Here is a 10,312-nt window from a genome sequence, read left to right as displayed (position 1 = left end):
AAGCATAGTGTGTCTACCTATGCCTCCATCTTGGCCAGAAGTCTCTATTATGACTTTCTGACAGCAAAAATTTATGGCAGAGAAAATGGAATAATAGGCATACAGGGCCTTAGTGAGAGAACATCGGCAAGAGTGCTGGCCAAGAGACCAATGGGTGGTATCCAGTCCCTCACCCCAGCCTCTAACAACTGGGATTTGTTTTTGCTTGCTCTGGACTGAAGTACCCATGATGCAGTCACCCAAAAAGGAGAAAACCTGTTCCAGGTGAGCATAGGCCAGAAATGCAATGGCTGAGTAGTGGCTGCCAAGGACCACTGGACTGAGATTGGGTTTCAAACCAAGATACATAATTCTCCTGGTTCAGATAAAGAGCTCTCAGTATGTAACAGTGAAAATGGCATAATCTGCATTAACATCTCACAACCTGAAGACATGATAATTAAGGGACACATGTGGACCTGTGGCACATGGAAATGTGTGCACATAAAAAGGAAATCTATAATTCTTTAGATAGGAAGGCACTCTTCCTCACCAAAATAGGTACAGTTTGCTCAGTTATCAAGTTTGAAAATCTCCAAGAATTAAAGAGACTGTGTCACTGGGGTCCTTTTACAACCCTTGGTGTTCTAGCAATATGTTCTATGATGGCCATGATTGACTATGTGTTGTGGTATTGGCCCTCACATGAATTTTATCATGGTGAAAACTTGGACTGTCATGATTCTTTATAATTACTTCAATGCCATGTTTGTTGGTCCTGGCTTTGTCCCTCTGGGGTGGAAGCCAGAAAATTCTCAGGATAGCATGTACCTCCAGCATTATCAAGTCTGCCAAGCATATAAGGCACCACAGTCACATCAACTGCCAGAAGTGTAAGAGGTGTGTGATCAAGATGGACCATCACTGTCCATAGATCAACAACTGCTATGCTTACCAAAATCATGATGCATTCATACTGTTTCTCCTTCAGCACCAATGGGTTGTATTCAGGCTGCCTTCATTTTTGTTATGACTGTATACACTGTTTTATAACTGTCTCTCCTCTGCGTGGAACATGGTAGAGATTGATATGAGCGCAGACCGGAGAGATCCTCTTCCAATTATTCCATTTGGATTAGCTGCATTTGTTGCCATCTCATTTGCCTTGGGATTAGCTTTAGGAACCAACCATAGCCATTGCGATGTTGTTTTTTATCCAGATGAAAATAATTTTCAGAAACCAAAGTTCTGTTGAATAATGAATTGAATAAAAAACTAAAGATCAAATTCAACAAAATGAAGTCTTTGTTTTTCCTTATGATATGGGAAGTCAATGGAAGAACTTTCTAAACAGGTATTTACCTGGTCATGAGTCCTGGAAGGAGATGGACTGGAGTGGCCAATAAGAGAAGGCTGGTACCAGTACAGCTTAACATAGAACAGCTGAAACAAAAAGGAGATAAAAGAGTAAGAAGTGTTCAATATAAAGTAATAGAAGAATACAGTGGTGCCTGCTGTCCTTTGAATAAAGGAATCAAAACATTCTTCACAAGCCCCTGCATTGAAGAGCCTCAGATAATGCTGCAGAAGAGAGAGTTCATTTTAGCCATGAGAGGATTATGATACTGGTTGTATGGAGACCAAATTTTTTTTTGTTAATTTTTAACATTTTTATTTATTTATTTTTAGAGAGAGGGGAAGAGAGGGAGAGAGACATTGATATGTGGTTACCTCTCATATGCCGCCAACCTGGGACCTGGTCCACAACCCAGGCATGTGCCCTGACTAGAAATGGAACCAGCGACCCTTTGGTTCATAGGCCAGTGCTCAATCCATTGAGCCACACCAGCCAGGGCCAAAATTCTTGATGATTCCTTTATAGGAGGTGTTTCAAGAATAAGAAACTGTGTGAAAAAAAGTGTCTCTGTGATGCTAAGACAAGCCCCAGAGAGCAAGAAGAAAAATAGATAGCCTCTATTAAAATGCAATTATATTTTAAGTCTGCCCCATTACTTCAAAATTGTACATATTACTAAAAATTATGCAATGAGCCTATATCTGGTTAAGGTGTTCTTTTCCTCAGAGGTGCCCTAGTGCCATGATCTAAATATTATTATGACCATTTTGAAATGGTGAAGCCAATCTGAATATGCTTTTGAATTCCTGCCCCTCTTTGCCACATTCTTCTCTGACCAGAAGGAAAAAACACTTCACCCCAGTAAGTCAATTGTATTTTCTCTAGGATTTTTTATGAGCTGCTCACTATGGGCCTCACCTACAGATATAGTTCCCCCTAAGCATCTGCATGTGATGCTTTTATCCTATTTCCCCCTCAGTTGATATTTCTTATGTAGTATTCTAGTTACTATAGAAGTTAATTTATCAGATTCAGTATAAGCTCAAATTTTGTTACTTCTTTTAGCAAGGCTGATTTTGTCAAACCAAATAAAGATCAATGGATGTTCTCTGTAAATCAAATAAAGAAAACAGAAAAGAAAATGAAATGGAATGATATACTTAAGATTCACAAGGAAAGGAAATGTGAACAAAAGGTTTTATATTGAGTAAGATTGACAAGAAATGTGATCAACATGCAGGAACGTGGGGGATATTGTTCTTATGGGTCCTTATTAAAGTATCTGCTAGAGATCAAGTCCACCACAATGATTAGAGAGACACTGATACAGGAACTGGTTGGTGAGCATGAAATATATGGTGCTTGTGGAACTAAGACTTAATAAAAGTTAAAAGAGGAAGATTATAATATATAAAGACTATATGATTTGTCAACATGGATCTAGTACAACCAGTCAAAAAGAGGAGAGAATAAAATTAGCCTAAAAATGTAACTGTTGTACAATTATTATAGGTCAGAGCAAATGATGGGATATTCTAATTCTATCATTCCCCTGGGTTCTTGAGAACTAGGATTCTTAGTATGGAAGAAAGGCAATGCAGTCCCCTAGTAAGTCTTCTAGTGTCCAGATTATGGTCCTGGAATACTATGTTCCATTGAAAGAAATTAGGGTTTCTTGGAGAAATAAATGATTGATTCTAGTTCTGGAGTAGGAACTGTACAAGATAAACTGGAACATTTTGACTTACCAAAGACAACTATAGTGGTAGACAAAAGGCACAGGAGTCATCTTGAAGAGGTGAAACAGTTTGAACCTTAATGAGGATAATGTTTAAATATGTTTAAATCCATGATTTTGTAATATCTAAAAAGAAAACTAATTTGTCGACTTCTGAGGATGACAGATAACTAACTCATTGTGAAAATTGTGTGAATAAAAACAAAGAATGAACTGTTTGTTTACATTGCCTTTCCTTTATGAGCTGTGCAACTGGGTAATCAAATGGTAGATGAAGGGAAACTGCTTTATAAAATCATTGCCACCAATAAATGAAAATAATGTGATAAAATATCACCATCCTAATTACCTCAAATGAATTAATGAACCTAGTCACTGAGTACAAATAACTGCCATCATTCAAAAAGGTGAAAAGCAGATATTATGTATCTCCTGGTGAAAGAACACACCACCACTTCGTCTTGCCAAAGGAATAGAATCTGAGTTTCATCAATCCTCTGAATTCAGTGGTCAGTTTGCAGGAAATGCAGAGGATAAAGGAACATGAGGACCTGTACTGTGAGTATGCAGTCATCAAAGTCCAGATTGGAGGAAACTTTACAGGTGAAACAGCCTAGGTCCTTCAAAAGACTCATTGTCAGGGAAAGAAAGGGACAGAGGGAGATATACCAAGTTAGAAAGGGTAGCAAACTAATCTACTGTGCACACAGGTGATAAAACATAAAAAGTGATATAAGAAGGTGATTATACTTTTAGAGGGAGAGATGGAGGCTGTGATTAGCATGGGGCATGTGGAGGATAGTTCACCAAGTGTTCTGTCATTAACACATTACTATCCTCGCTTTACCATATATGCAGCCATCTAGCTATCCCTCCATCCATCTGTCTGTTTTATTTTTGGATGCATTTCAAAGTAAATTACAGACATTTGTATACTTCCCCCTCAGTCCTTCAGTACTCTAATACCACTAACTAGAGTTCAATATTTACTAACAGTGTTTTCTTTTGATGTTAAATTTACATAAAGTAAAACAAATTTGAAGTGTACGTTCACTGAAGTTTGACAAATGCGTAACCCATGTAACTCAAATTCCAATGAAGAAATACATTATCATCGCCCTGAAAAGTCCCTCATGTTCCTTCCGAGTCTCGAAAATCCAAACATATTTTTCTCAAATAATCAAATTCAAGAGTGAAATTGATTTCCTTTTAAGTAAATGAAAAATAAATTGCATGCTTTATTTCCTCTCACTCCCCTTGCATTGCCAATTTTTATAGATATCCTCCAGGAATCTCACTTTGGATTGTTGTTAATAGTAGTACTGAGAGGCAGGATAGAATGGTGGTTAAGATTCTGGAGACAAACTGCTGGAGTTTGAAACCTAACCCTATCCCTTATCAAAAGGGTGACATTGCTTAGTTAATTCAACTGCCTCAGTTTTTCTTCCTTTGACAGATGGAGATAATGCCTTCATCAAAGGATGTTTGTGAGGATTAAGTGAGATAATATGTGTAAAGTATTTACTTACAGTAGTACATGACAGTAAACAAGATTTAAGTGCTTGCTTTTATTGTTATTACATTACCATTTTACAGTGTGTATTATTTCTTTCATGCCAATTCAAAAGAACATATGCACCCCTATGTTCGCAGCAGTGCTATTTACAATAGCCAAGTGCTGGAAACAGTCTAAGTGCCCATCAGTGGATGAGTGGATCAAAAACATTTACACAATGGAATACCACACAGCAGTGAAAAAGAGGGACCTCCTTCCTTTTGCAATAGCATGGATGAAACTGGAGAGTATTATACTTAGTGAAATAATCCAAGTGGTGAAAGACAAATACCATGTGATCTCACCTAATATAGGAACCTAATGAACAGAACAAATAAGTGAGCAAAATAGAACCAGAGGCACGGAAACAAGGAACGGACTGACCAGAGGGGAGAGGGAGGAGGATGGGGAGAAGGGAGGGAAGAAGGGGAAGGGTCTAGTCAAGGAACATGTATAAATGACCCGTGGACTTGAACAACAGGGTGGGGATTGACTGTGGGAGTGGCAGGCAGGCTGAATGGAGGGTGGCAAAGGGGGAAAATTGGGACAACTGTAATAGCACAAGCAATTAAAAAACTATTTTGACAATTGCCTTCAGATTAAATATTACATTAACATAAATTATATTAACAACAATTATTTATTTATTTTTAGATTTTATTTATTTACTTTTAGAGAGAGGGGAAGGGAGGGAGAAAGAGGGAGAGTAACATTAGTGTGCAAGAGATAAGATTGGTCAGTTGCCTCTCACATGCCCCCACTGGGGACCTGGCCTGCAACCCAGACATGTGCCCTCATTGGGAACCAAACTGGTGACCCTTTGGTTTGCAGGCTGGTACTCAATCCACTGAGCCACACCAGCCAGGGCAACAACAATTATTTAGATGTAACTAGATCTGAGGGTCGATTAGAGGCATCCAATGACTCAACTAAGGGTCATCTGGAATCATTTGTTCTTGTATCTTCCAGAGACCATTTATAATATCTAATACAGATGCCACGTGGCCTGGAGAAAGCCATGCACCTTCCTTGTCTGTTTAGTTTCCTCTTCTATGAGATGTGAGGAATACCATAGATTCATGAAGGAGATTCATCAGACTCCTCACAGGAACTGCTTGGTTATAAATTAGATCATTCATGTGAAAACTGTGGAAATCTCTGGAAATCAATACTCCACAATGCCTGCAATTGTTGCTATTTATCATTCTCCAAGCAAGTCAGTCTTTTTTGTCAATCAGGCATTTAAACTTTAGCAACTGGGGTCAGCCTGCAGATCATCCATTACTACTGTTCCCTTTTTTTTTTTCTTCTGTGAATCATCCTCCCCAAGGACACCCTCATTTCTACCACCATCTCCCAGCCATTTCTGCTGTACAGCATGGTCAGCAGCCACTATGACAGCTCTAGCCCACCCAGGAGTTTTATAGGGGCTAGATGTATCTTTACCCTGTGAGACAATCAGAAGACTTAGATCATTTCTTTGAAATAGTTGGCTTGGCATCTATGGAATTTAGTGCAGTCATTTGGAATTCTATTTGATTTTTTCCTTCTGCATGTTTACTCCTATGTGAGCAAACCTCGGAGGTTTACTGCCTGAATGAGAAGCAGATACCTTATTTCATCAAGATGGATTTTTGATAATGTTTAAATAACTTGTTTTCTCTCTTTGAGTTGCCTTAAATTCTCCTTTCTCTCAGACAACGGAATCTATCTTTAAAGTTAAAAACATCAAAGCTGTCAATATTTATTATCTTATTAATAAGTCAGATTGAATTTTAACTTTTATTTTATATTTCATATGTTCTTCGCATATATGATGAAGACCTATCAAAATCATGTTAAAATTTTCAAGGATTCAGTAGAATCTTATATATGCTTTACATTAAAGATTAAAAACATCTATTATATGAAAATATGAATTCATAGTAAGTCTAGCAAACTGAAGGAAATAAGCCTAAAATAGGGCTCAAAAACATATTTATAAATTTCCTCAATCTACAAAAGTTCAAGTATGTCATCTCTGCAGAAAGGTTACACTTTTCCCTCCTTTCTATTGTTTTTCTCCCAATAGTCTTCTCTTTGTCTCTACTGTGTTCCTTATTACTGTACCCAGAAGATACTGCAGGTTATATTCCCATGGATGACCACTCTATATAAGAAAAAAGCAGCTAGATTGTCAGTTATGCCTTTTTATCTTCCACTTACATGAGCTAACACACCACAGACAAATGTTTCCTACAGCCAATAGTACATTATCCCTAGAGATGTACAGAGAACTAAGCTTTCCCCCTATCTCCCAGCTGCTCTGTGAATTTCTGAGTGTTTATGTTCTCCTGATTGCCTCTAGGTATAACTTATTGTGCCTTTGAACTCTAGGTTTCACCTAGATCTCACCTCCCATCAGATGTCCTTCTCTATGCCCTCAATGCTTGCCTAGATATGGAACAGAACACCATTGCTTTGTACATCCCAAGGTGCCATATGCAAGAAACATTGTGTATAACAAATTTAGAACTACAAGGAAAATGATTTTAAAAAGTAGTTGTCAGAGACTCCTGTTGCTCAGCAACATTTCTCCATGGGTGTTCCCTTCCTCCTATCACATTGCTCTGCTCCTCTCTCTTTCACTTCTCTTTTCTCACTTCTCCACCCAACCTCATCACCAAATTTTTCTTTATTTTTTGGGTGGAGGAGTGTAGCTATTTCTTGATTCCCCAGACTTTCCTCAAATCATGACCGAGGCTTCACTTTGGGGCACCTAAATCAATTATATTGCTACACAAAAGTCTTTGGTTCTGTAGAGAATTGTGCCACTTCCTTTGGGTCAGAAGAGGTTACAGTCAGAAGTATTTTTAAATAGTAGTGTTTATTATTTTTCTTTTACCACTTAGCACAGAACCCAGAAATTGACTATGACTGTGTTGGAATTTTTCTAGCAACTGATCTTTTCTTAGTTGATTCTCTTTTCAATTCTACAGTGAAGCCTTACAGAGGCCTTGCTTTCACCTGCAGCAGTCAGAATTGACAATCTTCAAACCCTAGACTGACCTCATGGAGTTCTTGCTTTTTATTAGACACAGTGTGTCTGTGTAGATATTTCTGCATATAATAATTTCTTTATATAATTGAATGGTAATATTTTGATTTGATAATACAAAGATGTTACATTTTATTTGGGCTGCTGATTCTGGAACAAGACAGAGTAGATGCAGTTTCTCCTGATCCTTTCCTCTGAATACAACTAAACACACTTGAAATTATTGAACAGGCAATTATTAAAGGACTCTGAAGGCTAGAAAAAAGCCACAGACTGGTAGGAAACCTTAGGGCATAAGGAATGACAACAGGGTGAGTTCCCTGGGTTTTCTTTTTGGCTCCCATACACCCCAGGCCTGGTTTCCAGAGAGGCTTGCAATCTGGAACCACCAACAGGCATAGACAACAGAACCCAACAAAAGCCTAATTTTTCTGGCCAAAGGATCAGGAGAGCGGAAGCCTGACAAAGACCCGGTGGAGAGCTACAACCCCTGTTTTACACTCCAGATGAGTAGGCAGTCCAGTTTGGTGGCAACAGTGGCAACAGATCCCAGACACTGATCCACAATCAGGGCACTGGAAAGCAGTCTGATATGAACACAGTGGCAGGAGCAGTAAAGCCTTGTGTCTCTTTGCCTTCTACTAGCATAAGGAGACCCATACCCAGTGGTTTCTGCTCTACTCCCTTCCCCCAGATGATCACCCAGTGAGAGCAGGTGGCTTGAAGAATTGCCTTCTGCCCCTGCAGATGGCACCAGCAGGAACTGAGCAGGAACCCTAGCAGCACCAGAATAATGAAGCACACCAGAGTAGCATTGCAAGAGCTCTGAAAATTAAACGTCCCTGGAGCTAAAGCCCACAAACTAGGCCAGAACTTACAAGCTAAACCTCAACAGAGTAATGATCTGCTAAAATAGGTTTTTACAAAAGCTTTAAGTAGGATCAAAAGTCTCCTAACATTATAACCTAAGTGTCCAGTGATTAAAAAAATCACTCATTTTACTAAGAACCAGGAAAACCACAATTTGAATGAGAAAAGACAACCAACTAATGCCAATACTGAGATGAATCAGATGTTGAAATTTATTACCAGGATTTTGAAGCAACCATCCTAAGATTGCTCCCATAATCAATTACAAATTCTCTTGAAATAAGTGAAAATATAGAAAATGTCAATGAAGAAAGAAAAGGTATTTAAAAAGTCAAATGGAAATTATAGAATTGAAATATCTCATAGTGTGAATAACTCACTGAATAGACTCAGTAATGGAGTGGAGATAACAAAGGATAGAATCAATGAACTTGAAGACAGAGCAATAAAATCTACTCAGTCTGACAAAAAGGAAGAAAATAGACTGAAAAGAAATGAACAGAGCCTCAGAGATCTCTAGTGGAACACTAACAAAAGAGCTAACATTTGTATCCTCAGAGTTCCAGAAGGAGAGGAAGAACTCAATGGTGCTGAGAGTATTTGAAGAAAAAATGGCTGAAAACTTACTAAATTTGGGAAAGGACTAAAACTTACATATCCAAGAAGTGAATGAACCCCAAAGAGGATAAACAAATCTATACCAACTTCTGAAATCTACCAACTTAAAAAAATTATTATAGTTGACATACAATATATTAGTTTCAGGTATACAACATAGTTATTTGACATTTATAATCTTTATGCTGTGATCACCTCAGTAAGTCTAGTAACCAACTGTCACCGTACAAAGTTATTGCAATAATATTGACTATATATATATATAATATTTAGTAATATCTAAAACAACCAAAAAAATGATATAATAATATAAGAAAAACATTATAAACAAATAATGATGGAATGCTAAAAAAATATACCCCCAAAGAATTGACTTTATGTCCAAAAGAATTAAAAGCAAGAACTTGGACAGATATTTGTACACTAATGTTCACAGCATATTCATGATAACCAATAGGTGGGACCAACCCAAGAGTCAATCAATGTATGAATGGATAAACAAAATGTGATATATACATGCAATATTGTTCATATGGAAAATAATACAATAATTATAAGTAATAATATAAGAATAAACTCTGTGTTGCATGTACTCACAACTGTAAATCTGATTTTGCCCTACCCCATATATAACCACAATCAAAAGAATGTAGTTAGAAAATGCAGCTCCTATAGTCCACTGGCAAGGACTGGTAAGGGGGAAGAAACAGATATGTCATTACTATCCTTTACCGGTCTATAGTAGAGTATCTGTACTCCAGGTAGGTCTCTGGAGCAGTGTGTATTTCATGGAACCTTAAGCAATCAAGACAAAGCATGGAAAGGAAAGCTACTTTCTGAATGGTCATACTTGAGGGTCTTTGAGTAGAAGTTTAGTTCTCAGCATCAAAATCCGCTGAACTTGTTGCAATCAGGTAAGTAGGGAGAGCTTTGCATCACTTATTTCCCCTCCTGTGTTTTTAGATACAAATCTGATTGATTATCAGCTGTGGAGTGATAAAGTAGATGTACTGATCTAGAGAAGAGAAAAAGAGCTCCGTGTTTTCAGACAGGGCTACTGGAAACCCTCCTGTTGACCTTATTTGAGTCCAATTTCTTTATCCATTCATTAAGTGTGTGTCCTTGCACCATCTGCCATGTCAGTAAAGTGAAGTGCTC

General features: G+C 37.8%; 1 pseudogene; it reads left to right on the top strand.

Annotated features, from left to right (window-relative positions):
• The first annotated feature begins 729 nt into the window (after positions 1–729).
• Positions 730–1,638, top strand: LOC150004840 (palmitoyltransferase ZDHHC6-like; annotated as a pseudogene).
• The last annotated feature ends 8,674 nt before the right edge of the window (positions 1,639–10,312 follow it).

This window comes from Furipterus horrens, unplaced genomic scaffold (genome assembly GCF_987537825.1).
Source record: "Furipterus horrens unplaced genomic scaffold, mFurHor1.1.pri manual_scaffold_7, whole genome shotgun sequence".
NCBI lineage: Eukaryota > Metazoa > Chordata > Mammalia > Chiroptera > Furipteridae > Furipterus > Furipterus horrens.
Note: the sequence above shows the minus strand (reverse complement) of the source record. Positions and strands in the feature narration are given on the sequence as shown.